Below are 21,578 nucleotides of genomic sequence, written 5' to 3'. Positions count from 1 at the left end.
TTTTGGCGTGCTCGGCAGGTGCATCCGGTGTCATTGGCATGTGGTTCCGGCATGTCTGAGAGGTGGTTCCGCCATGCCAGGCAGGTGATTCGGGAGTGTTCGCCAAGTGGTTCTGGCGTAGCCGGCAGGTGATTTTGCATGTACGGCAATGGGTGCGGCGAGTCAAGCCGGTGGTTCCGGCATGTCCGGCAGGTGGTTCCGGCATGCCCGGCAGGTGATTCCGGAGTGTCCGGCATGTGGTTCCAGCATGCCCGGCAGGTGATTCCGGAGTGTCCGGCATGTGGTTCTGGCACCTCTGAGAGGTGGTTCCGGCATGCCCGGCAGGTGATACCGGAGTGTTCGCCAAGTGGTTCTGGCGTAGCCGGCAGGTGATTTTGCATGTCCGGCAATGGTTCCGGCGAGTCGAGCCGGTGGTTCCGGAATGTCCCGAAGGTGGTTCCGACATGTCCGGCAGGTGGTTCCGGCATGTCCGGCACGTTGTTCCAGCATGCCCGGCAGGTGATTCCGGAGTGTCCGGCATGTGGTTCTGGCACCTCTGAGAGGTGGTTCCGGAATGCCTGGCCTGTGATTCCGGAGTTTCTGACGAGTGGTTCTGGCGTAGCCGGCAGTTGATTTTGGCGTGTCCACTAGGTGGTTCTGGGGAGTGGATCAGCTGGTTCCGGCATACTCGGCAGGTGGTACCGGCGTGTCCGGAACATGGTTCTGGCAAGTCTGAGAGGAGGTTCCGGCACGCCCGACAGGTGATTCCGGAGCGTCAGCCAAGTATTTCTGGCGTACCCGGCAGGTGATTTTGGCATCCGACAGGTGTATCTTGCGAGTCGAGCAGGTGGCTCAGGCATGCTCAGCTGTTGCTTCCGACGTCTCTGGCACGTGGTTCTGGTGTGTCTGAGAGCTGGTTCTGGCATGTCCGGCAGATGATTCCGGAGTGTCCACAAGTGGTTCTTGTATACCTGGCAGGTGATTTTGGCGTGTCAGGGAGTTGGTTCCGGCTAGTTGAGCAGGTGGATCAGGCGTGCTCGCCAGGTGGTTCAGGCGGGTCTGGCAGGTGGTTTCGGTCTGTTCGGGGAGTGGTTCCGGCATCTCAGGCACATGGTTCTGGCACGTCTGTGAGGTGGTTCCGGCCGGCCCGACAGGTGTTTCCATGGTGTCCGCCAAGTGGTTCTGGCATAGCTGGCAGGTGATGTTGGCGTGACCGGCAGGTGGTTCCAGCAAGCCCGGCAGGTGATTCCGAAGAGTTCACCATATGGTTGTGGGGTAGCCGGCAGGTGATTTTGGCGTGTCCAGCAGGTGGTTTTGGCGAGTCGAGCAGGTGGTTCTGGCGTGCTCGGCAGGTGCTTCCAGTGTCATTGGCATGTGGTTCCGGCATGTCTGAGAGGTGGTTCCGGCATGCCCGGCAGGTGGTTCCGGAGTGTCTGCCGAGTGGTTCTGGAGCCAGCCCGGCAGGTGATTCCGAAGAGTTCACCAAATGGTTGTGGCGTAGCCGGCAGGTGATTTTAGCGTGTCAGGTAGGTGGTTCCAGCGAGTCGTGTAGGTGGTTCCAGCGTGCTCGGCACGTGGTTCAGGCAGGTCTGGCAGGTGGTTTCGGACTGTTCGGGTTGTGGTTCCGGCATCTCAGGCACATGGTTCTGGCAAGTCTGAGAGGCGGTTCCGGCATGCCCGACAGGTGATTCCGGAGTGTTTGCCAAGTGGTTCTGGCGTAGCCGGCAGGTCATTTTGCATGTCCGGCGGTGGTTCCGGCGAGTCGAGCCGGTGGTTCCGGCGTAGCCGGCAGTTGATTTTGGCGTGTCCACTAGGTGGTTCTGGGGAGTTGATCAGGTGGTTCCGGCATACTCGGCAGGTGGTACCGGCGTGTCCGGAACATCGTTCTGGCAAGTCTGAGAGGTGGTTCCGGCACGCCCGACAGGTGATTCCGGAGCGTCCTTCAAGTTTTTCTGGCGTACCCGGCAGGTGATTTTGGCAGGTCCGACAGGTGTTTCTTGCGAGTCGAGCAGGTGGCTCAGTCATGCTCTGCTGGTGCTTCCGGCGTCTCTGCCACGTGCTTCTGGTGTGTCTGAGAGCTGGTTCTGGCATGTCCGGCAGATGATTCCGGAGTGTCCACCAAGTGGTTCTTGTATACCTGGCATGTGATTTTGGCGTGTCAGGAAGTTGGTTCCGGCTAGTTGAGCAGGTGGATCAGGCGTGCTCGCCAGGGGGTTCAGGCGGGTCTGGCAGGTGGTTTCGGTCTGTTCGGGGAGTGGTTCCGGCATCTCAGGCACATGTTTCTGGCACGTCTGAGAGGTAGTTCCGGCGGGCCCGACAGGTGTTTCTGGAGTGTCCGCCAAGTGTTTCCGGCGAAGCTGAAATGTGATGTTGGCGTGACCGGCAGGTGGTTCCAGCCAGCACGGCATGTGATTCCGGTGTGTCTGCCGAGTGGTTCTGGCGTAGCCGGCAGGTGATTTTGGCGTGTCCAGCAGGTGGTTCCAACGAGCTCGGCAGGTGGTACCAGCGTGTCCGGAACATGGTTCTGGCATGTCTGAGAGATGGTTCCGTCATGCCAGGCAGGTGATTCCGGAGTGTCCGGCATGTGGTTGGGGCACCACTGAGAGGTGGTTCCGGCATGCCCGGCAGGTGATTCCGGAGTGTCCGGCATTTGGTTCTGGCACCTCTGATAGGTGGTTCCGGCATGCCCGTCAGGTGGTTCCGGAGTGTCTGCCGAGTGGTTCTGGCGTAGTCGGCAGGTGATTCTGGCGTGTCCAGCTGGTGGTTGTGGGGAGTGGATCAGGTGGTTCCGGCATACTCGGCAGGTGGTACCGGCGTGTCCGGAACATGGTTCTGGCAAGTCTGAGAGGCGGTTCCGGCATGCCCGACAGGTGATTCCGGAGTGTCCGCAACATGGTTCTGGCGTACCCGGCACGTGATTTTGGTGTGTCTGGCAGGTGCTTCTTGCAAGTCGAGCATTTGGCTCCGGCATGCTCAGCAGGTGGTTCTGGTGTGTCTGAGAGCTGGTTCTGGCATGTCCGGCAGATGATTCCGGAGTGTCCACCAAGTGGTTGTGGCATACCCGGCAGGTGATTTTAGCGTGTCAGGTAGGTGGTTCCAGCGAGTCGAGTAGGTGGTTCCGGCGTGCTCGGAAGATGGTTCAGGCGGGTCTGGCAGGTGGTTTCGTCTGTTCGGGGTGTGGTTCCGGCATCTTAGGCACATGGTTCTGGCACGTCTGACAGATGGTTCCGGCATGCCCGGCAGGTGATTCCGAAGTGTCCGGCATGCGGTTCTGGCACCTCTGAGAGGTGGTTCCGGCATGCCCAGCTGTTGGTTACGGAGTGTCTGCCAAGTGGTTCTGGAGTAGCCGGCAGGTGATTCTGGCGTATCCAGCAGGAGGTTCTGGGGAGTGGATCAGGTGGTTCCGGCATACTCGGCAGGTTGTACCGGCGTGTCCAGAACATGGTTCTGGCAAGTCTGAGAGGTGGTACCGGCACGCCCGACAGGTGATTCCGGAGCGTCCACCCAGTGTTTCTGGCGTACCCAGCAGGTGATTTTGGCATGCCCGACAGGTGTATCTTGCGAGTCGAGCAGGTGGCTCAGGCATGCTCAGCTGGTGCTTCCGGCGTCTCTGGCACGTGGTTCTGGTGTGTCTGAGAGCTGGTTCTGGCATGTCCGGCAGATGATTCCGGAGTGTCCACCAAGTGGTTCTGGTATACCTGGCAGGTGATTTTGGCGTGTCAGGAAGTTGGTTCCGGCTAGGTGAGCAGGTAGATCAGGCGTGCTTGCCAGTGGCTTCAGGCGGGTCTGGCAGGTTGTTTCGGTCTGTTCGGGGAGTGGTTCGGCCATCTCAGGCTCATGGTTCTGGCACGTCTGAGAGGTGGTTCCGGCCGGCCCGACAGGTGTTTCCATGGTGTCCGCCAAGTGGTTCTGGCACAGCTGGCAGTTGATATTGGCGTGACCGGCAGGTGGTTCCAGCCAGCCCGGCAGGTGATTCCGGAGTGTCTGCCGAGTGGTTCTGGCGTAGCCGGCAGGTGATTTTGGCGTGTCCAGCAGGTGGTTCCGGCGAGCTCGGCAGGTGGTACCGGCGTGTCCGGAACATGGTTCTGGCACATCTGAGAGATGGTTCCGGCATGCCCGGCATGTGATTCCGGAGTGTCCGGCATGTGGTTCTGGCACCTCTGAGAGGTGGTTCTGGCATGCCCGGCAGGTGGTTCCGGAGTGTCTGCCGAGTGGTTCTGGCGTAGCCGGCAGGTGATTCTGGCGTGTCCAGCAGGTGGTTCTGTGGAGAGGATAAGGTGATTCCGGCATGCCAGGCAGGTGATTCCGGAGTGTCCGGCATGCGGTTCTGGCACCTCTGAGAGGTGGTTCCGGCATGCCCGGCAGTTGGTTACGGAGTGTCTGCCAAGTGGTTCTGGAGTAGCCGGCAGGTGATTCTGGCGTATCCCCCAGGTGGTTCTGGGGAGTGGATCAGGTGGTTCCGGCATACTCGGCAGGTGGTACCGGCGTGTCCGGAACATGGTTCTGGCAAGTCTGAGAGGTGGTTCCGGCTGGCCCGGCAGGTGATTCCGGAGTGTTCGCCAAGTGGTTCTGGCATAGCCGGCAGGTCATTTTGCATGTCCGGCGGTGGTTCCGGCGACTCGAGCCGGTGGTTGCGGCGTATCCAGCAGGTGTTTCCGGTCTGTCCGGCAGGTGGTTCTGGCGTGACCGGCACGAGGTTCTGGCACGTCTGAGAGTTGGTTCCGTCATGACCGACAGGTGATTCCGGAGTGTCCGCCACGTGGTTCTGGCGTACCCGGCAGGTGATTTTGGCGTGTCAGGCAGGCGTATCTTGCTAATCGAGCAGGTGGTTCAGGCATGCTCAGCTGGTGCTTCCGGCGTGTCTGGCACGTGGTTCTGGTGTGTCTGAGAGCTGGTTCTGGCATGTCCGGCAGATGATTCCGGAGTGTCCACCAAGTGGTTCTGGTATACCTGCCAGGTGATTTTGGCGTGTCAGGAAGTTGGTTCCAGCTAGTTGAGCAGCTGGATCAGGCGTGCTTGCCAGGGGCTTCAGGCGGGTCTGGCAGGTGGTTTCGGTCTGTTCGGGGACTGGTTCCGCCATCTCAGTCTCATGGTTCTGGCACGTCTGAGAGGTGGTTCCGGCCGGCCCGACAGGTGTTTCCATGGTGTCCGCCAAGTGGTTCTGGCACAGCTGGCAGGTGATATTGGCGTGACCGGCAGGTGGTTCCAGCCAGCACGGCAGGTGATTCCGGAGTGTCTGCCGTGTGGTTCTGGCGTAGCTCTCAGGTGATTTTGGCGTGTCCAGCAGGTGGTTCCGGCGAGCTCGGCAGGTGGTACCAGCGTGTCCGGAAGATGGTTCTGGCACGTCTGAGAGATGGTTCCGGCATGCCCGGCAGGTGATTCCGGAGTGTCTGCCGAGTGGTTCCGGTGTAGCCGGCAGGTGATTTTGGCGTGTCCAGCAGGTGGTTCCGGCGAGCTCGGCAGGTGGTACCAGCGTGTCCGGAACATGGTTCTGGCATGTCTGAGAGATGATTCCGTCATGCCAGGCAGGTGATTCCAGAGTGTCCGGCATGTGGTTCTGGCACCTCTGAGAGGTGGTTCCGGCATGCCCGGCAGGTGATTCCGGAGTGTCCGGCATTTGGTTCTGGCACCTCTGAGAGGTGGTTCCGGCATGCCCGGCAGGTGGTTCAGGAGTGTCTGCCGAGTGGTTCTGGCGTAGTCGGCAGGTGATTCTGGCGTGTCCAGCTGGTGGTTGTGGGGAGTGGATCAGGTGGTTCCGGCATACTCGGCAGGTGGTACCGGCGTGTCCGGAACATGGTTCTGGCAAGTCTGAGAGGCGGTTCCGGCATGCCCGACAGGTGATTCCGGAATGTTCGCCAAGTGGTTCGGGCGTAGCCGTCAGGTCATTTTGCATGTCCAGCGGTGGTTCCGGCGAGTCGAGCCGGTGGTTCCGGTGTGTCCGGCAGGTGGTTCTGGCGTGACCGGCACGAGGTTCTGGCACGTCTGAGAGTTGGTTCCGGCATGCCCGACAGGTGATTCCGGAGTGTCCGCCACATGGTTCTGGCGTACCCGGCAGGTGATTTTGGCGTGTCTGACAGGTGTTCTTGCAAGTCGAGCATTTGGCTCAGGCATGCTCAGCAGGTGCTTCCGGCGTGTCTGTCACGTGGTTCTGGTGTGTCTGAGAGCTGGTTCTGGCATGTCCTGCAGATGATTCCGGAGTGTCCACCAAGTGGTTGTGGCATACCCGGCAGGTGATTTTAGCGTGTCAGGTAGGTGGTTCCAGCGAGTCGAGTAGGTGGTTCCGGCGTGCTCGGCAGGTGGTTCAGGCGGGTCTGGCAGGTGGTTTCGGTCTGTTCGGGGTGTGGTTCCGGCATCTCAGGCACATGGTTCTGGCACGTCTGATAGGTGGTTCCGGCCAGCCTGACAGGTGTTTCCATGGTTTCCGCCAAGTGCTTCTGGCGTAGCTGAAAGGTGATGTTGGCGTGACCGGCAGGTGGTTCCAGCCAGCCCGGCAGGTGATTCCGAAGTGTTCACCAAATGGTTGTGGCGTAGCCGGCAGGTGATTTTGGCGTGTCCAGCAGGTGGTTTTGGCGAGTCGAGCAGGTGGTTCTGGCGTGCTCGGCAGTTGCTTCCGGTGTCATTGGTATGTGGTTCCGGCATGTCTGATAGGTGGTTCCGGCATGCACGGCAGGTGGTTCCGGAGTGTCTGCCGAGTGGTTCTGGAGCCAGCCCGGCAGGTGATTCCGAAGAGTTCACCAAATGGTTGTGGCGTAGCCGGCAGGTGATTTTGGCGTGTCCAGCAGGTGGTTCCGGCGAGCTCGGCAGGTGGTACCAGCGTGTCCGGAACATGGTTCTGGCACGTCTGAGAGATGGTTCCGGCATGCCCGGCAGGTGATTCGGGAGTGTCCGGCATGTGGTTCTGGCACCTCTGAGAAGTGGTTCCGGCATGCCAGGCAGTTGGTTATGGAGTGTCTGCCGAGTGGTTCTGGCGTAGCCGGCAGGTGATTCTGGCGTATCCAGCAGGTGGTTTTGGGGAGTGGATCAGGTGGTTCCGGCATACTCGGCAGGTGGTACCGGCGTGTCCGGAACTTGGTTCTGGCAAGTCTGAGAGGTGGTTCCGGCATGCCCGACAGGTGATTCCGGAGTGTTCGCCAAGTGGTCCTGGCGTAGCCGGCAGGTCATTTTGCATGTCCGGCTGTGGTTCCGGCGAGTCGAGCCGGTGGTTCCGGCGTGTCCAGCAGGTATTTCCGGTCTGTCCGGCAGGTGGTTCTGGCGTGACCGTCACGAGGTTCTGGCACGTCTGAGAGTTGGTTCCGGCATGCCCGACAGGTGATTCCGGAGTGTCCGCCACGTGGTTCTGGCGTACCCGGCAGGTGATTTTGGCGTGTCTGGCAGGTGTTTCTTGCAAGTCGAGCATTTGGCTCAGGCATGCTCAGCAGGTGCTTCCGGCGTGTCTGTCACGTGGTTCCGGTGTGTCTGAGAGCTGGTTCTGGCATGTCCGGCAGATTTTTCCGGAGTGTCCACAAAGTTGTTGTGGCATACCCGGCAGGTGATTTTAGCGTGTCAGGTAGGTGGTTCCAGCGAGTCGAGTAGGTGGTTCCAGCGTGCTCGGGAGGTGGTTCAGGCGGGTCTGGCAGGTTGTTTCGGTCTCTTCGGGGTGTGGTTCCGGCATCTCAGGCACATGGTTCTGTCACGTCTGAGAGGTGGTTCCGGCCGGCCCGAAAGGTGTTTCCATGGTGTCCGCCAAGTGGTTCTGGCATAGCTGGCAGGTGATGTTGGCGTGACTGGCAGGTGGTTCCAGAAAGCCCGGCAGGAGATTCCGAAGAGCTCACCAAATGGTTGTGGTGTAGCCGGCAGGTGATTTTGGCGTGTCCAGCAGGTGGTTTTGGCGAGTCGAGCAGGTGGTTCTGGCGTGCTCGGCAGGTGCTTCCGGAGTCATTGGCATGTGGTTCCGGCATGTCTGAGAGGCAGGTCATTTTGCATGCCCGGCAGGTGATTCCGGAGTGTTCGCCAAGTGGTTCTGGCGTAGCCGGCAGGTGATTTTGCATGTCCGGGAATGGTTCCGGCGAGTCGAGCCGGTGGTTCCGGCATGTCCGGCAGGTGATTCCTGCATGTCCAGCAGGTGGTTCCGGCATGCCCGGCAGGTGATTCCGGAGTGTCCACCAAGTGGTTGTGGCATACCCGGCATGTGATTTTAGCGTGTCAGGTAGGTGGTTCCAGCGAGTCGACTAGGTGGTTCCGGAGTGTCCGTCATGTGGTTCCAGCATGCCCGGCAGGTGATTCCGGAGTGTCCGGCATGTGGTTCTGGCACCTCTGAGAGGTGGTTCCGGCATGCCCGGCAGGTGATACCGGAGTCTCCGGCATTTGGCTCTGGCACCTCTGAGAGGTGGTTCCGGAATGCCTGGCATGTGATTCCGGAGTGTCTGCCGAGTGGTTCTGGCGTAGCCGGCAGTTGATTTTGGCGTGTCCACTAGGTGGTTCTGGGGAGTGGATCAGCTGGTTCCGGCATACTCGGCAGGTTGTACCGGCGTGTCCAGAACATGGTTCTGGCAAGTCTGAGAGGTGGTTCCAGCACGCCCGACAGGTGATTCCGGAGCGTCCGCCAAGTGTTTCTGGCGTACCCGGCAGCTGATTTTGGCATGTCCGACAGGTGTTTCTTGCAAGTCGAGCAGGTGGCTCAGGCATGCTCAGCTGGTGCTTCCGGCTTCTCTGGCACGTGGTTGTGGTGTGTCTGAGAGCTGGTTCTGGCATGTCCGGCAGATGATTCCGGAGTGTCCACCAAGTGGTTCTGGTATACATGTCAGGCGATTTTGGCGTGTCAGGAAGTTGGTTCCGGCTAGTTGAGCAGGTGGATCAGGCGTGCTCGCCAGGGATGTTCAGGCGGGTCTGGCAGGTGTTTTCGGTCTGTTCGGGGAGTGGTTCCGGCATCTCAGGCACGTGGTTCTGGCACGTCTGAGATGAGGTTGTGGCCGGCCCGACAGGTGATTCCGGAGTGTCCGCCAAGTGGTTCTGGCGTAGCTGAAAGGTGATGTTGGCGTGACCGGCAGGTGGTTCCAGCCAGCCCGGCAGGTGATTCCGGAGTGTCTGCCGAGTGGTTCTGGCGTAGCCGGCACATGATTTTGGCGTGTCCAGCAGGTGGTTCCGGCGAGCTCGGCAGGTGGTACCGGCGTGTCCGGAACATGGTTCTGGCACATCTGAGAGATGGTTCCGGCATGCCCGGCAGGTGATCCCAGACTGTCCGGCATGTGGTTCTGGCACCACTTAGAGGTGGTTCCGGCATGCTCGGCAGGTGGTTCCGGAGTGTCTGCCGAGTGGTTCTGGCGTAGCCGGCAGGTGATTCTCGCGTGTCCAGCAGGTGGTTCTGGGGAGAGGATCAAGTGGTTCCAGCATACTCGGCAGGTGGTTCTGGCGTGACCGGCACGAGGTTCCGGCACGTCTGAGAGTTGGTTCCGGCATGCCCGACAGTGGATTCCGGAGTGTCCGCCAAGTGGTTCTGGTGTAGCCGGCAGGTCATTTTGCATGTCCGGCGGTGGTTCCGGCGAGTCGAGCCGGTGGTTCCGGCGTCTCCAGCAGGTGTTTCCGGTCTGTCCGGCAGGTGGTTCTGGCGTGACCGGCACGAGGTTCTGGCACGTCTGAGAGTTGGTTCCGGCATGCCCGACAGGTGATTCCGGAGTGTCCGCCACGTGGTTCTGGCGTACCCGGCAGGTGATTTTGGCGTGTCTGGCAGGTGTTTCTTGCAAGTCGAGCATTTGGCTCAGGCATGCTCAGCAGGTGCTTCCGGCGTGTCTGTCACGTGGTTCTGGTGTCTCTGTGAGCTGGTTCTGGCATGTCCGGCAGATTTTTCCGGAGTGTCCAACAAGTGGTTGTGGCATACCCGGCAGGTGATTTTAGCGTGTCAGGTAGGTGGTTCCAGCGAGTCGAGTAGGTGGTTCCAGTGTGCTCGGCAGGTGGTTCAGGCGGGTCTGGCAGGTTGTTTCGGTCTCTTCGGGGTGTGGTTCCGGCATCTCAGGCACATGGTTCTGTCACGTCTGAGAGGTGGTTCCGGCCGGCCCGAAAGGTGTTTCCATGGTGTCCGCCAAGTGGTTCTGGCATAGCTGGCAGGTGATGTTGGCGTGACCGGCAGGTGGTTCCAGAAAGCGCGGCAGGAGATTCCGAAGAGTTCACCAAATGGTTGTGGTGTAGCCGGCAGGTGATTTTGGCGTGTCCAGCAGGTGGTTTTGGCGAGTCGAGCAGGTGGTTCTGGCGTGCTCGGCAGGTGCTTCCGGAGTCATTGGCATGTGGTTCCGGCATGTCTGAGAGGCAGGTCATTTTGCATGCCCGGCAGGTGATTCCGGAGTGTTCGCCAAGTGGTTCTGGCGTAGCCGGCAGGTGATTTTGCATGTCCGGGAATGGTTCCGGCGAGTCGAGCCGGTGGTTCCGGCATGTCCGGCAGGTGATTCCTGCATGTCCAGCAGGTGGTTCCGGCATGCCCGGCAGGTGATTCCGGAGTGTCCACCAAGTGGTTGTGGCATACCCGGCATGTGATTTTAGCGTGTCAGGTAGGTGGTTCCAGCGAGTCGACTAGGTGGTTCCGGAGTGTCCGTCATGTGGTTCCAGCATGCCCGGCAGGTGATTCCGGAGTGTCCGGCATGTGGTTCTGGCACCTCTGAGAGGTGGTTCCGGCATGCCCGGCAGGTGATACCGGAGTCTCCGGCATTTGGCTCTGGCACCTCTGAGAGGTGGTTCCGGAATGCCTGGCATGTGATTCCGGAGTGTCTGCCGAGTGGTTCTGGCGTAGCCGGCAGTTGATTTTGGCGTGTCCACTAGGTGGTTCTGGGGAGTGGATCAGCTGGTTCCGGCATACTCGGCAGGTTGTACCGGCGTGTCCAGAACATGGTTCTGGCAAGTCTGAGAGGTGGTTCCAGCACGCCCGACAGGTGATTCCGGAGCGTCCGCCAAGTGTTTCTGGCGTACCCGGCAGCTGATTTTGGCATGTCCGACAGGTGTTTCTTGCAAGTCGAGCAGGTGGCTCAGGCATGCTCAGCTGGTGCTTCCGGCTTCTCTGGCACGTGGTTGTGGTGTGTCTGAGAGCTGGTTCTGGCATGTCCGGCAGATGATTCCGGAGTGTCCACCAAGTGGTTCTGGTATACATGTCAGGCGATTTTGGCGTGTCAGGAAGTTGGTTCCGGCTAGTTGAGCAGGTGGATCAGGCGTGCTCGCCAGGGATGTTCAGGCGGGTCTGGCAGGTGTTTTCGGTCTGTTCGGGGAGTGGTTCCGGCATCTCAGGCACGTGGTTCTGGCACGTCTGAGATGAGGTTGTGGCCGGCCCGACAGGTGATTCCGGAGTGTCCGCCAAGTGGTTCTGGCGTAGCTGAAAGGTGATGTTGGCGTGACCGGCAGGTGGTTCCAGCCAGCCCGGCAGGTGATTCCGGAGTGTCTGCCGAGTGGTTCTGGCGTAGCCGGCACATGATTTTGGCGTGTCCAGCAGGTGGTTCCGGCGAGCTCGGCAGGTGGTACCGGCGTGTCCGGAACATGGTTCTGGCACATCTGAGAGATGGTTCCGGCATGCCCGGCAGGTGATCCCGGACTGTCCGGCATGTGGTTCTGGCACCACTTAGAGGTGGTTCCGGCATGCTCGGCAGGTGGTTCCGGAGTGTCTGCCGAGTGGTTCTGGCGTAGCCGGCAGGTGATTCTCGCGTGTCCAGCAGGTGGTTCTGGGGAGAGGATCAAGTGGTTCCAGCATACTCGGCAGGTGGTTCTGGCGTGACCGGCACGAGGTTCCGGCACGTCTGAGAGTTGGTTCCGGCATGCCCGACAGTGGATTCCGGAGTGTCCGCCAAGTGGTTCTGGTGTAGCCGGCAGGTCATTTTGCATGTCCGGCGGTGGTTCCGGCGAGTCGAGCCGGTGGTTCCGGCGTCTCCAGCAGGTGTTTCCGGTCTGTCCGGCAGGTGGTTCTGGCGTGACCGGCACGAGGTTCTGGCACGTCTGAGAGTTGGTTCCGGCATGCCCGACAGGTGATTCCGGAGTGTCCGCCACGTGGTTCTGGCGTACCCGGCAGGTGATTTTGGCGTGTCTGGCAGGTGTTTCTTGCAAGTCGAGCATTTGGCTCAGGCATGCTCAGCAGGTGCTTCCGGCGTGTCTGTCACGTGGTTCTGGTGTCTCTGTGAGCTGGTTCTGGCATGTCCGGCAGATTTTTCCGGAGTGTCCAACAAGTGGTTGTGGCATACCCGGCAGGTGATTTTAGCGTGTCAGGTAGGTGGTTCCAGCGAGTCGAGTAGGTGGTTCCAGTGTGCTCGGCAGGTGGTTCAGGCGGGTCTGGCAGGTTGTTTCGGTCTCTTCGGGGTGTGGTTCCGGCATCTCAGGCACATGGTTCTGTCACGTCTGAGAGGTGGTTCCGGCCGGCCCGAAAGGTGTTTCCATGGTGTCCGCCAAGTGGTTCTGGCATAGCTGGCAGTTGATGTTGGCGTGACCGGCAGGTGGTTCCAGAAAGCGCGGCAGGAGATTCCGAAGAGTTCACCAAATGGTTGTGGCGTAGCCGGCAGGTGATTTTGGCGTGTCCAGCAGGTGGTTTTGGCGAGTCGAGCAGGTGGTTCTGGCGTGCTCGGCAGGTGCTTCCGGAGTCATTGGCATGTGGTTCCGGCATGTCTGAGAGGCAGGTCATTTTGCATGCCCAGCCGGTGATTCCGGAGTGTTCGCCAAGTGGTTCTGTCGTAGCCGGCAGGTGATTTTGCATGTCCGGCAATGGTTCCGGCGAGTCGAGCCGGTGGTTCCGGCATGTCCGGCAGGTGATTCCTGCATGTCCAGCAGGTGGTTCCGGCATGCCCGGCAGGTGATTCCGGAGTGTCCGGCATGTGGTTCTGGCACCTCTGAGAGGTGGTTCCAGCATGCCCGGCAGGTGATACCGGAGTCTCCGGCATTTGGTTCTGGCACCTCTGAGAGGTGGTTCCGGAATGCCTGGCATGGGATTCCGGAGTGTCTGCCGTGTGGTTCTGGCGTAGCTGGCAGGTGATTTTGGCGTGTACAGCAGGTGGTTCCGGCGAGCTCGGCAGGTGGTACCAGCGTGTCCGGATCATGGTTCTGGCACGTCTGAGAGATGGTTCCGGCATGCCCGGCAGGTGGTACCGGCGTGTCCGGAACATGGTTCTGGCAAGTCTGAGAGGCGGTTCTGGCATGCCCGACATGTGATTCCGGAGTGTTCGCCAAGTGGTTCTGGCGCAGCCGGCAGGTCATTTTGCATGTCCGGCGGTGGTTCCGGCGAGTCGAGCCGCTGGTTCCGGCGTGTCCGGCAGGTGGTTCTGGCGTGACCGGCACGAGGTTCTGGCACGTCTGAGAGTTGGTTCCGGCATGCCAGACAGGTGATTCCGGAGTGTCCGCCACGTGGTTCTGGCGTGCCCGGCAGGTGATTTTGGCGTGTCAGGCAGGTGTTTCTTGCAAGTCGGCCATTTGGCTCAGGCATGCTCAGCAGGTGCTTCCGGCGTGTCTGTCACGTGGTTCTGGTGAGTCTGAGAGCTGGTTCTGGCATGTCCGGCAGATGATTCCGGAGTGTCCACCAAGTGGTTGTGGCATACCCGGCATGTGATTTTAGCGTGTCAGGTAGGTGGTTCCAGCGAGTCGACTAGGTGGTTCCGGAGTGTCCGTCATGTGGTTCCAGCATGCCCGGCAGGTGATTCCGGAGTGTCCGGCATGTGGTTCTGGCACCTCTGAGAGGTGGTTCCGGCATGCCCGGCAGGTGATACCGGAGTCTCCGGCATTTGGCTCTGGCACCTCTGAGAGGTGGTTCCGGAATGCCTGGCATGTGATTCCGGAGTGTCTGCCGAGTGGTTCTGGCGTAGCCGGCAGTTGATTTTGGCGTGTCCACTAGGTGGTTCTGGGGAGTGGATCAGCTGGTTCCGGCATACTCGGCAGGTTGTACCGGCGTGTCCAGAACATGGTTCTGGCAAGTCTGAGAGGTGGTTCCAGCACGCCCGACAGGTGATTCCGGAGCGTCCGCCAAGTGTTTCTGGCGTACCCGGCAGCTGATTTTGGCATGTCCGACAGGTGTTTCTTGCAAGTCGAGCAGGTGGCTCAGGCATGCTCAGCTGGTGCTTCCGGCTTCTCTGGCACGTGGTTGTGGTGTGTCTGAGAGCTGGTTCTGGCATGTCCGGCAGATGATTCCGGAGTGTCCACCAAGTGGTTCTGGTATACATGTCAGGCGATTTTGGCGTGTCAGGAAGTTGGTTCCGGCTAGTTGAGCAGGTGGATCAGGCGTGCTCGCCAGGGATGTTCAGGCGGGTCTGGCAGGTGTTTTCGGTCTGTTCGGGGAGTGGTTCCGGCATCTCAGGCACGTGGTTCTGGCACGTCTGAGATGAGGTTGTGGCCGGCCCGACAGGTGATTCCGGAGTGTCCGCCAAGTGGTTCTGGCGTAGCTGAAAGGTGATGTTGGCGTGACCGGCAGGTGGTTCCAGCCAGCCCGGCAGGTGATTCCGGAGTGTCTGCCGAGTGGTTCTGGCGTAGCCGGCACATGATTTTGGCGTGTCCAGCAGGTGGTTCCGGCGAGCTCGGCAGGTGGTACCGGCGTGTCCGGAACATGGTTCTGGCACATCTGAGAGATGGTTCCGGCATGCCCGGCAGGTGATCCCGGACTGTCCGGCATGTGGTTCTGGCACCTCTGAGAGGTGGTTCCGGCATGCTCGGCAGGTGGTTCCGGAGTGTCTGCCGAGTGGTTCTGGCGTAGCCGGCAGGTGATTCTGGCGTGTCCAGCAGGTGGTTCTGGGGAGAGGATCAGGTGGTTCCAGCATACTCGGCAGGTGGTTCTGGCGTGACCGGCACGAGGTTCTGGCACGTCTGAGAGTTGGTTCCGGCATGCCCGACAGTGGATTCCGGAGTGTCCGCCAAGTGGTTCTGGTGTAGCCGGCAGGTCATTTTGCATGTCCGGCGGTGGTTCCGGCGAGTCGAGCCGGTGGTTCCGGCGTCTCCAGCAGGTGTTTCCGGTCTGTCCGGCAGGTGGTTCTGGCGTGACCGGCACGAGGTTCTGGCACGTCTGAGAGTTGGTTCCGGCATGCCCGACAGGTGATTCCGGAGTGTCCGCCACGTGGTTCTGGCGTACCCGGCAGGTGATTTTGGCGTGTCTGGCAGGTGTTTCTTGCAAGTCGAGCATTTGGCTCAGGCATGCTCAGCAGGTGCTTCCGGCGTGTCTGTCACGTGGTTCTGGTGTGTCTGAGAGCTGGTTCTGGCATGTCCGGCAGATTTTTCCGGAGTGTCCACAAGTGTTTGTGGCATACCCGGCAGGTGATTTTAGCGTGTCAGGTAGGTGGTTCCAGCGAGTCGAGTAGGTGGTTCCAGTGTGCTCGGCAGGTGGTTCAGGCGGGTCTGGCAGGTTGTTTCGGTCTCTTCGGGGTGTGGTTCCGGCATCTCAGGCACATGGTTCTGTCACGTCTGAGAGGTGGTTCCGGCCGGCCCGAAAGGTGTTTCCATGGTGTCCGCCAAGTGGTTCTGGCATAGCTGGCAGGTGATGTTGGCGTGACCGGCAGGTGGTTCCAGAAAGCGCGGCAGGAGATTCCGAAGAGTTCACCAAATGGTTGTGGCGTAGCCGGCAGGTGATTTTGGCGTGTCCAGCAGGTGGTTTTGGCGAGTCGAGCAGGTGGTTCTGGCGTGCTCGGCAGGTGCTTCCGGAGTCATTGGCATGTGGTTCCGGCATGTCTGAGAGGCAGGTCATTTTGCATGCCCGGCCGGTGATTCCGGAGTGTTCGCCAAGTGGTTCTGTCGTAGCCGGCAGGTGATTTTGCATGTCCGGCAATGGTTCCGGCGAGTCGAGCCGGTGGTTCCGGCATGTCCGGCAGGTGATTCCTGCATGTCCAGCAGGTGGTTCCGGCATGCCCGGCAGGTGATTCCGGAGTGTCCGGCATGTGGTTCTGGCACCTCTGAGAGGTGGTTCCAGCATGCCCGGCAGGTGATACCGGAGTCTCCGGCATTTGGTTCTGGCACCTCTGAGAGGTGGTTCCGGAATGCCTGGCATGGGATTCCGGAGTGTCTGCCGTGTGGTTCTGGCGTAGCTGGCAGGTGATTTTGGCGTGTACAGCAGGTGGTTCCGGCGAGCTCGGCAGGTGGTACCAGCGTGTCCGGATCATGGTTCTGGCACGTCTGAGAGATGGTTCCGGCATGCCCGGCAGGTGATTCGGGAGTGTCCGGCATGTGGTTCTGGCACCTCTGAGAGGTGGTTCCGGCATGCCCGGCAGGTGATTCTGGAGTGTTCGGCATGTGGTTCTGGCACCTCTGAGAGGTGGTTCCGGCATGCCCGGCATGTGGTTCCAGAGTGTCTGCCGAGTGGTTCTGGCGTAGTCAGCAGGTGATTCTGGCGTGTCCAGCAGGTGGTTCTGGGGAGTCTATCACTTGGTTCCGGCATACTCGGCAGGTGGTACCGGCGTGTAAGGAACATGGTTCTGGCAAGTCTGAGAGGCGGTTCCGGCATGCCTGACAGGTGATTCCGGAGTGTTCGCCAAGTGGTTCTGGCGTAGCCGGCAGGTCATTTTGCATGTCTGGCGGTGGTTCCGGCGAGTTGAGCCGGTAGTTCCGGCGTGCTCGGCAGGTGGTTCAGGCGGGTCTGGCAGGTGGTTTCCGTCTGTTCGGGGAGTGGTTCCGGCATCTCAGGCACATCGTTCTGGCACGTCTGATAGGTGGTTCCGGCCGGCCCGACAGGTGTTTCCCGAGTGTCCGCCAAGTGGTTCTGGCGTAGCTGAAAGGTGTTCTTGGCGTGACCGGCAGGTGGTTCCACCCAGCCCGGCAGGTGATTCCGGAGTGTCTGCTGAGTGGTTCTGGCGTAGCCGGCAGGTGATTTTGGCGTGTCCAGAGGGTGGTTTTGGCGAGTCGAGCAGGTGGTTCAGGCGTGCTCGGCAGGTGCTTCCGGTATCATTGGCATGTGGTTCCGGCATGTCTGAGAGGTGGTTCCGCCATGCCCGGCAGGTGATTCCGGAGTGTTCGCCAAGTGGTTCTGGCGTAGCCGGCAGGTGATTTTAGATGTCCGGCAATGGTACCGGCGAGTCGAGCCGGTGGATCCGGCATGCCCGGCAGGTGATTCCGCAGTGTCAGGCATGTTGTTTGGCACCTCTGAGAGGTGGTTCCGGCATGCCCGGCAGGTGATACCGGAGTGTCCGGCATTTGGTTCTGGCACCTCTGAGAGGTGGTTCCGGAATGCCTGGCATGTGATTCCAGAGTTTCGGCCGAGTGGTTCTGGCATTGCCGGCAGTTGATTTTGGCGTGTCCACTAGGTGGTTTTGGGGAGTGGATCAGCTGGTTCCGGCATACTCGACAGGTTGTACCGGCGTGTCCAGAACATGGTTCTGGCAAGTCTGAGAGTGGTTCCGGCACGCCCGACAGGTGATTCCGGAGCGTCCGCCAAGTGTTTCTGGCGTACCCGGCAGGTGATTTTGGCATGTCCGACAGGTGTTTCTTGCGAGTCGAGCAGGTGGCTCAGGCATGCTCAGCTGGTGCTTCCGGCGTCTCTGGCACGTGCTTCTGGTGTGTCTGAGAGCTGGTTCTGGCATGTCCGGCAGATGATTCCGGAGTGTCCACCAAGTGGTTCTTGTATACCTGGCAGGTGATTTTGGCGTGTCAGGAAGTTGGTTCCGGCTAGTTGAGCAGGTGGATCAGGCGTGCTTGCCAGGGGCTTCAGGCGGGTCTAGCACGAGGTTTCGGTCTGTTCGGGGAGTGGTTCCGGCATCTCAGGCACATGGTTCTGGCACGTCTGAGAGCTGGTTGCGGCCGGCCCGACAGGTGTTTCCGGAGTGTCCGCCAAGTGGTTCTGGCGTAGGTGAAAGTTGATGTTGGGGTGACCGGCAGGTGGTTCCAGCCAGCCCGGCAGGTGATTCCGGAGTGTCTGCCGAGTGGTTCTGCTGTAGCCGGCAGGTGATTTTGGCGTGTCCAGCGGGTGGTTTTGGCGAGTCGAGCAGTTGGTTCTGGCGTGCTCGGCAGGTGCTTCCGGTGTCATTGGCATGTGGTTCCGGCATGTCTGAGAGGTGGTTCCGCCATGCCCGGCAGGTGATTCCGGAGTGTTCGACAAGTGGTTCTGGCGTAGCCGGCAGGTGATTTTGCATGTCCGGCAATGGTTACGGCTAGTCGAGCCGGTGGTTCTGGCATGTCCAGCAGGTGGTTCCGGCATGCCCGGCAGGTGATTCCGGAGTGCCCGGCATGTGGTTCTGGCACCTCTGAGAGGTGGTTCCGGCATGCCCGGCAGGTGATTCTGGAGTGTTCGGCATGTGGTTCTGGCACCTCTGAGAGGTGGTTCGGGCATGCCCGCCAGGTGGTTCCGGAGTGTCTGCCAAGTGGTTCTGGCGTAGTCGGCAGGTGATTCTGGCGTCTCCAGCAGGTGGTTCTGGGGAGTGGATCAGGTGGTTCCGGCATACTCGGCAGGTGGTACCGGCGTGTCCGGAAAATGGTTCTGGCAAGTCTGAGAGGCGGTTCTGGCATGCCCGACATGTGATTCCGGAGTGTTCGCCAAGTGGTTCTGGCGTAGCCGGCAGGTCATTTTGCATGTCCGGCGGTGGTTCCGGCGAGTCGAGCCGCTGGTTCCGGCGTGTCCGGCAGGTGGTTCTGGCGTGACCGGCACGAGGTTCTGGCACGTCTGAGAGTTGGTTCCGGCATGCCCGACAGGTGATTCCGGAGTGTCCGCAACGTGGTTCTGGCTTACCCGGCAGGTGATTTTGGCGTGTCTGGCAGGTGTTTCTTGCAAGTCGAGCATTTGGCTCAGGCATGCTCAGCAGGTGCTTCCGGCGTGTCTGGCACGTGGTTCTGGTGAGTCTGAGAGCTGGTTCTGGCATGTCCGGCAGATGATTCCGGAGTGTCCACCAAGTGGTTGTGGCATACCCGGCAGGTGATTTTAGCGTGTCAGGTAGGTGGTTCCAGCGAGTCGAGTAGGTGGTTCCAGCGTGCTCGGCAGGTGGTTCAGGCGGGTCTGGCAGGTGGTTTCTTCTGTTCGGGGTGTGGTTCCGGCATCTCAGGCACATGGTTCTGACACGTCTGAGAGGTGGTTCCGGCCGGCCCGACAGGTGTTTCCATGGTGTCCGCCAAATGGTTCTGGCATAGCTGGCAGGTGATGTTGGCGTGACCGGCAGGTGGTTCCAGACAGCCCGGCAGGTGATCCCGAAGAGTTCACCAAATGGTTGTGGCGTAGCCGGCAGGTGATATTGGCATGTCCAGCAGGTGGTTTTGGCGAGTCGAGCAGGTGGTTCTGGCATGCTCGGCAGGTGCTTCCGGAGTCATTGGCATGTGGTTCCGGCATGTCTGAGAGGCAGGTCATTTTGCATGCCCGGCAGGTGATTCCGGAGTGTTCGCCAAGTGGTTCTGGCGTAGCCGGCAGGTGATTTTGCATGTCCGGCAATGGTTCCGGCGAGTCGAGCCGGTGGTTCCGGCATGTCCGGCAGGTGATTCCTGCATGTCCAGCAGGTGGTTCCGGCATGCCCGGCAGGTGATTCCGGAGTGTCCGGAATGTGGTTCTGGCACCTCTGAGAGGTGGTTCCAGCATGCCCGGCAGGTGATACCGGAGTCTCCGGCATTTGGTTCTGGCACCTCTGAGAGGTGGTTCCGGAATGCCTGGCATGTGATTCCGGAGTGTCTGCCGTGTGGTTCTGGCGTAGCTGGCTGGTGATTTTGGCGTGTCCAGCAGGTGGTTCCAGCGAGCGCGGCAGGTGGTACCAGCGTGTCCGGATCATGGTTCTGGCACGTCTGAGAGATGGTTCCGGCATGCCCGGCAGGTGATTCGGGAGTGTCCGGCATGTGGTTCTGGCACCTCTGAGAGGTGGTTCCGGCATGCCCGGCAGGTGATTCTGGAGTGTTCGGCATGTGGTTCCGGCACCTCTGAGAGGTGGTTCGGGCATGCCCGGCAGGTGTTTCCGGAGTGTCTGCCGAGTGGTTCTGGCGTAGTCGGCAGGTGATTCTGGCGTGTCCAGCAGGTGGTTCTGGGGAGTGGATCAGGTGGTTCCGGCATACTCGGCAGGTGGTACCGGCGTGTCCGGAACATGGTTCTGGCAAGTCTGAGAGGCGGTTCTGGCATGCACGACAGGTGATTCCGGAGTGTTCGCCAAGTGGTTCTGGCGTAGCCGGCAGGTCATTTTGCATGTCCGGCGGTGGTTCCGGCGAGTCGAGCCGCTGGTTCCGGCGTGTCCGGCAGGTGGTTCTGGCGTGACCGGCACGAGGTTTTGGCACGTCTGAGAGTTGGTTCCGGCATGCACGACAGGTGATTCCGGAGTGTCCGCAACGTGGTTCTGGCTTACCCGGCAGGTGATTTTGGCGTGTCTGGCAGGTGATTCTTGCAAGTCGAGCATTTGGCTCAGGCATGCTCAGCAGGTGCTTCCGGCGTGTCTGGCACGTGGTTCTGGTGAGTCTGAGAGCTGGTTCTGGCATGTCCGGCAGATGATTCCGGAGTGTCCACCAAGTGGTTGTGGCATACCCGGCAGGTGATTTTAGCGTGTCAGGTAGGTGGTTCCAGCGAGTCGAGTAGGTGGTTCCGGAGTGCTCGGCAGGTGGTTCAGGCGGGTCTGGCAGGTGGTTTCTTCTGTTCGGGATGTGGTTCCGGCATCTCAGGCACATGGTTCTGTCACGTCTGAGAGGTGGTTCCGGCCGGCCCGACAGGTGTTTCCATGGTGTCCGCCAAGTGGTTCTGGCATAGCTGGCAGGTGATGTTGGCGTGACCGGCAGGTGGTTCCAGCCAGCCCGGCAGGTGATTCCGAAGTGTTCACCAAATGGTTGTGGCGTAGCCAGAAGGTGATTTTGGCATGTCCAGCAGGTGGTTTTGGCGAGTCGATCATGTGGTTCTGGCGTGCACGGCAGGTGCTTCCGGTGTCATTGGCATGTGGTTCCGGCATGTCTGAGAGGTGGTTCCGCCATGCCCGGCAGGTGATTCCGGAGTGTTCGCCAAGTGGTTCTGGCGTAGCCGGCAGGTGATTTTGCATGTCCGGCAATGGTTACGGCTAGTCGAGCCGGTGGTTCCGGCATGTCCAGCAGGTGGTTCCGGCATGCCCGGCAGGTGATTCCGGAGTGTCCGGCAGTTGGTTCTGGCACCTCTGAGAGGTGGTTCCGGCATGCCCGGCAGGTGATACCGGAGTGTCCAGCATTTGGTTCTGGCACCTGTGAGAGGTGGTTCCGGAATGCCCGGCATGTGATTCCGGAGTGTCTGCCGAGTGGTTCTGGCATAGCCGGCAGGTGATTTTGGCGTGTCCAGCAGGTGGTTCCGGCGAACTCGGCAGGTGGTTCCGGCATGTCCGGGACATGGTTCTGGCACGTCTGAGAGTTGGTTCCGGCATGCCCGACAGGTGATTCCGGAGTGTCCGCCACGTGGTTCTGGCGTACCCGGCAGGTGATTTTGGCGTGTCTGGCAGGTGTTTCTTGCAAGTCGAGCATTTGGCTCAGGCATGCTCAGCAGGTGCTTCCGGCGTGTCTGTCACGTGGTTCTGGTGTGTCTGAGAGCTGGTTCTGGCATGTCCGGCAGATTTTTCCGGAGTGTCCACAAAGTGTTTGTGGCATACCCGGCAGGTGATTTTAGCGTGTCAGGTAGGTGGTTCCAGCGAGTCGAGTAGGTGGTTCCAGCGTGCTCGGCAGGTGGTTCAGGCGGGACTGGCAGGTTGCTTCGGTCTCTTCGGGGTGTGGTTCCGGCATCTCAGGCACATGGTTCT

Source organism: Equus caballus, chromosome 14, assembly GCF_041296265.1.
Source record: "Equus caballus isolate H_3958 breed thoroughbred chromosome 14, TB-T2T, whole genome shotgun sequence".
In the NCBI taxonomy this organism is placed as follows: Eukaryota; Metazoa; Chordata; class Mammalia; order Perissodactyla; family Equidae; genus Equus; species Equus caballus.
Note: the sequence above shows the minus strand (reverse complement) of the source record.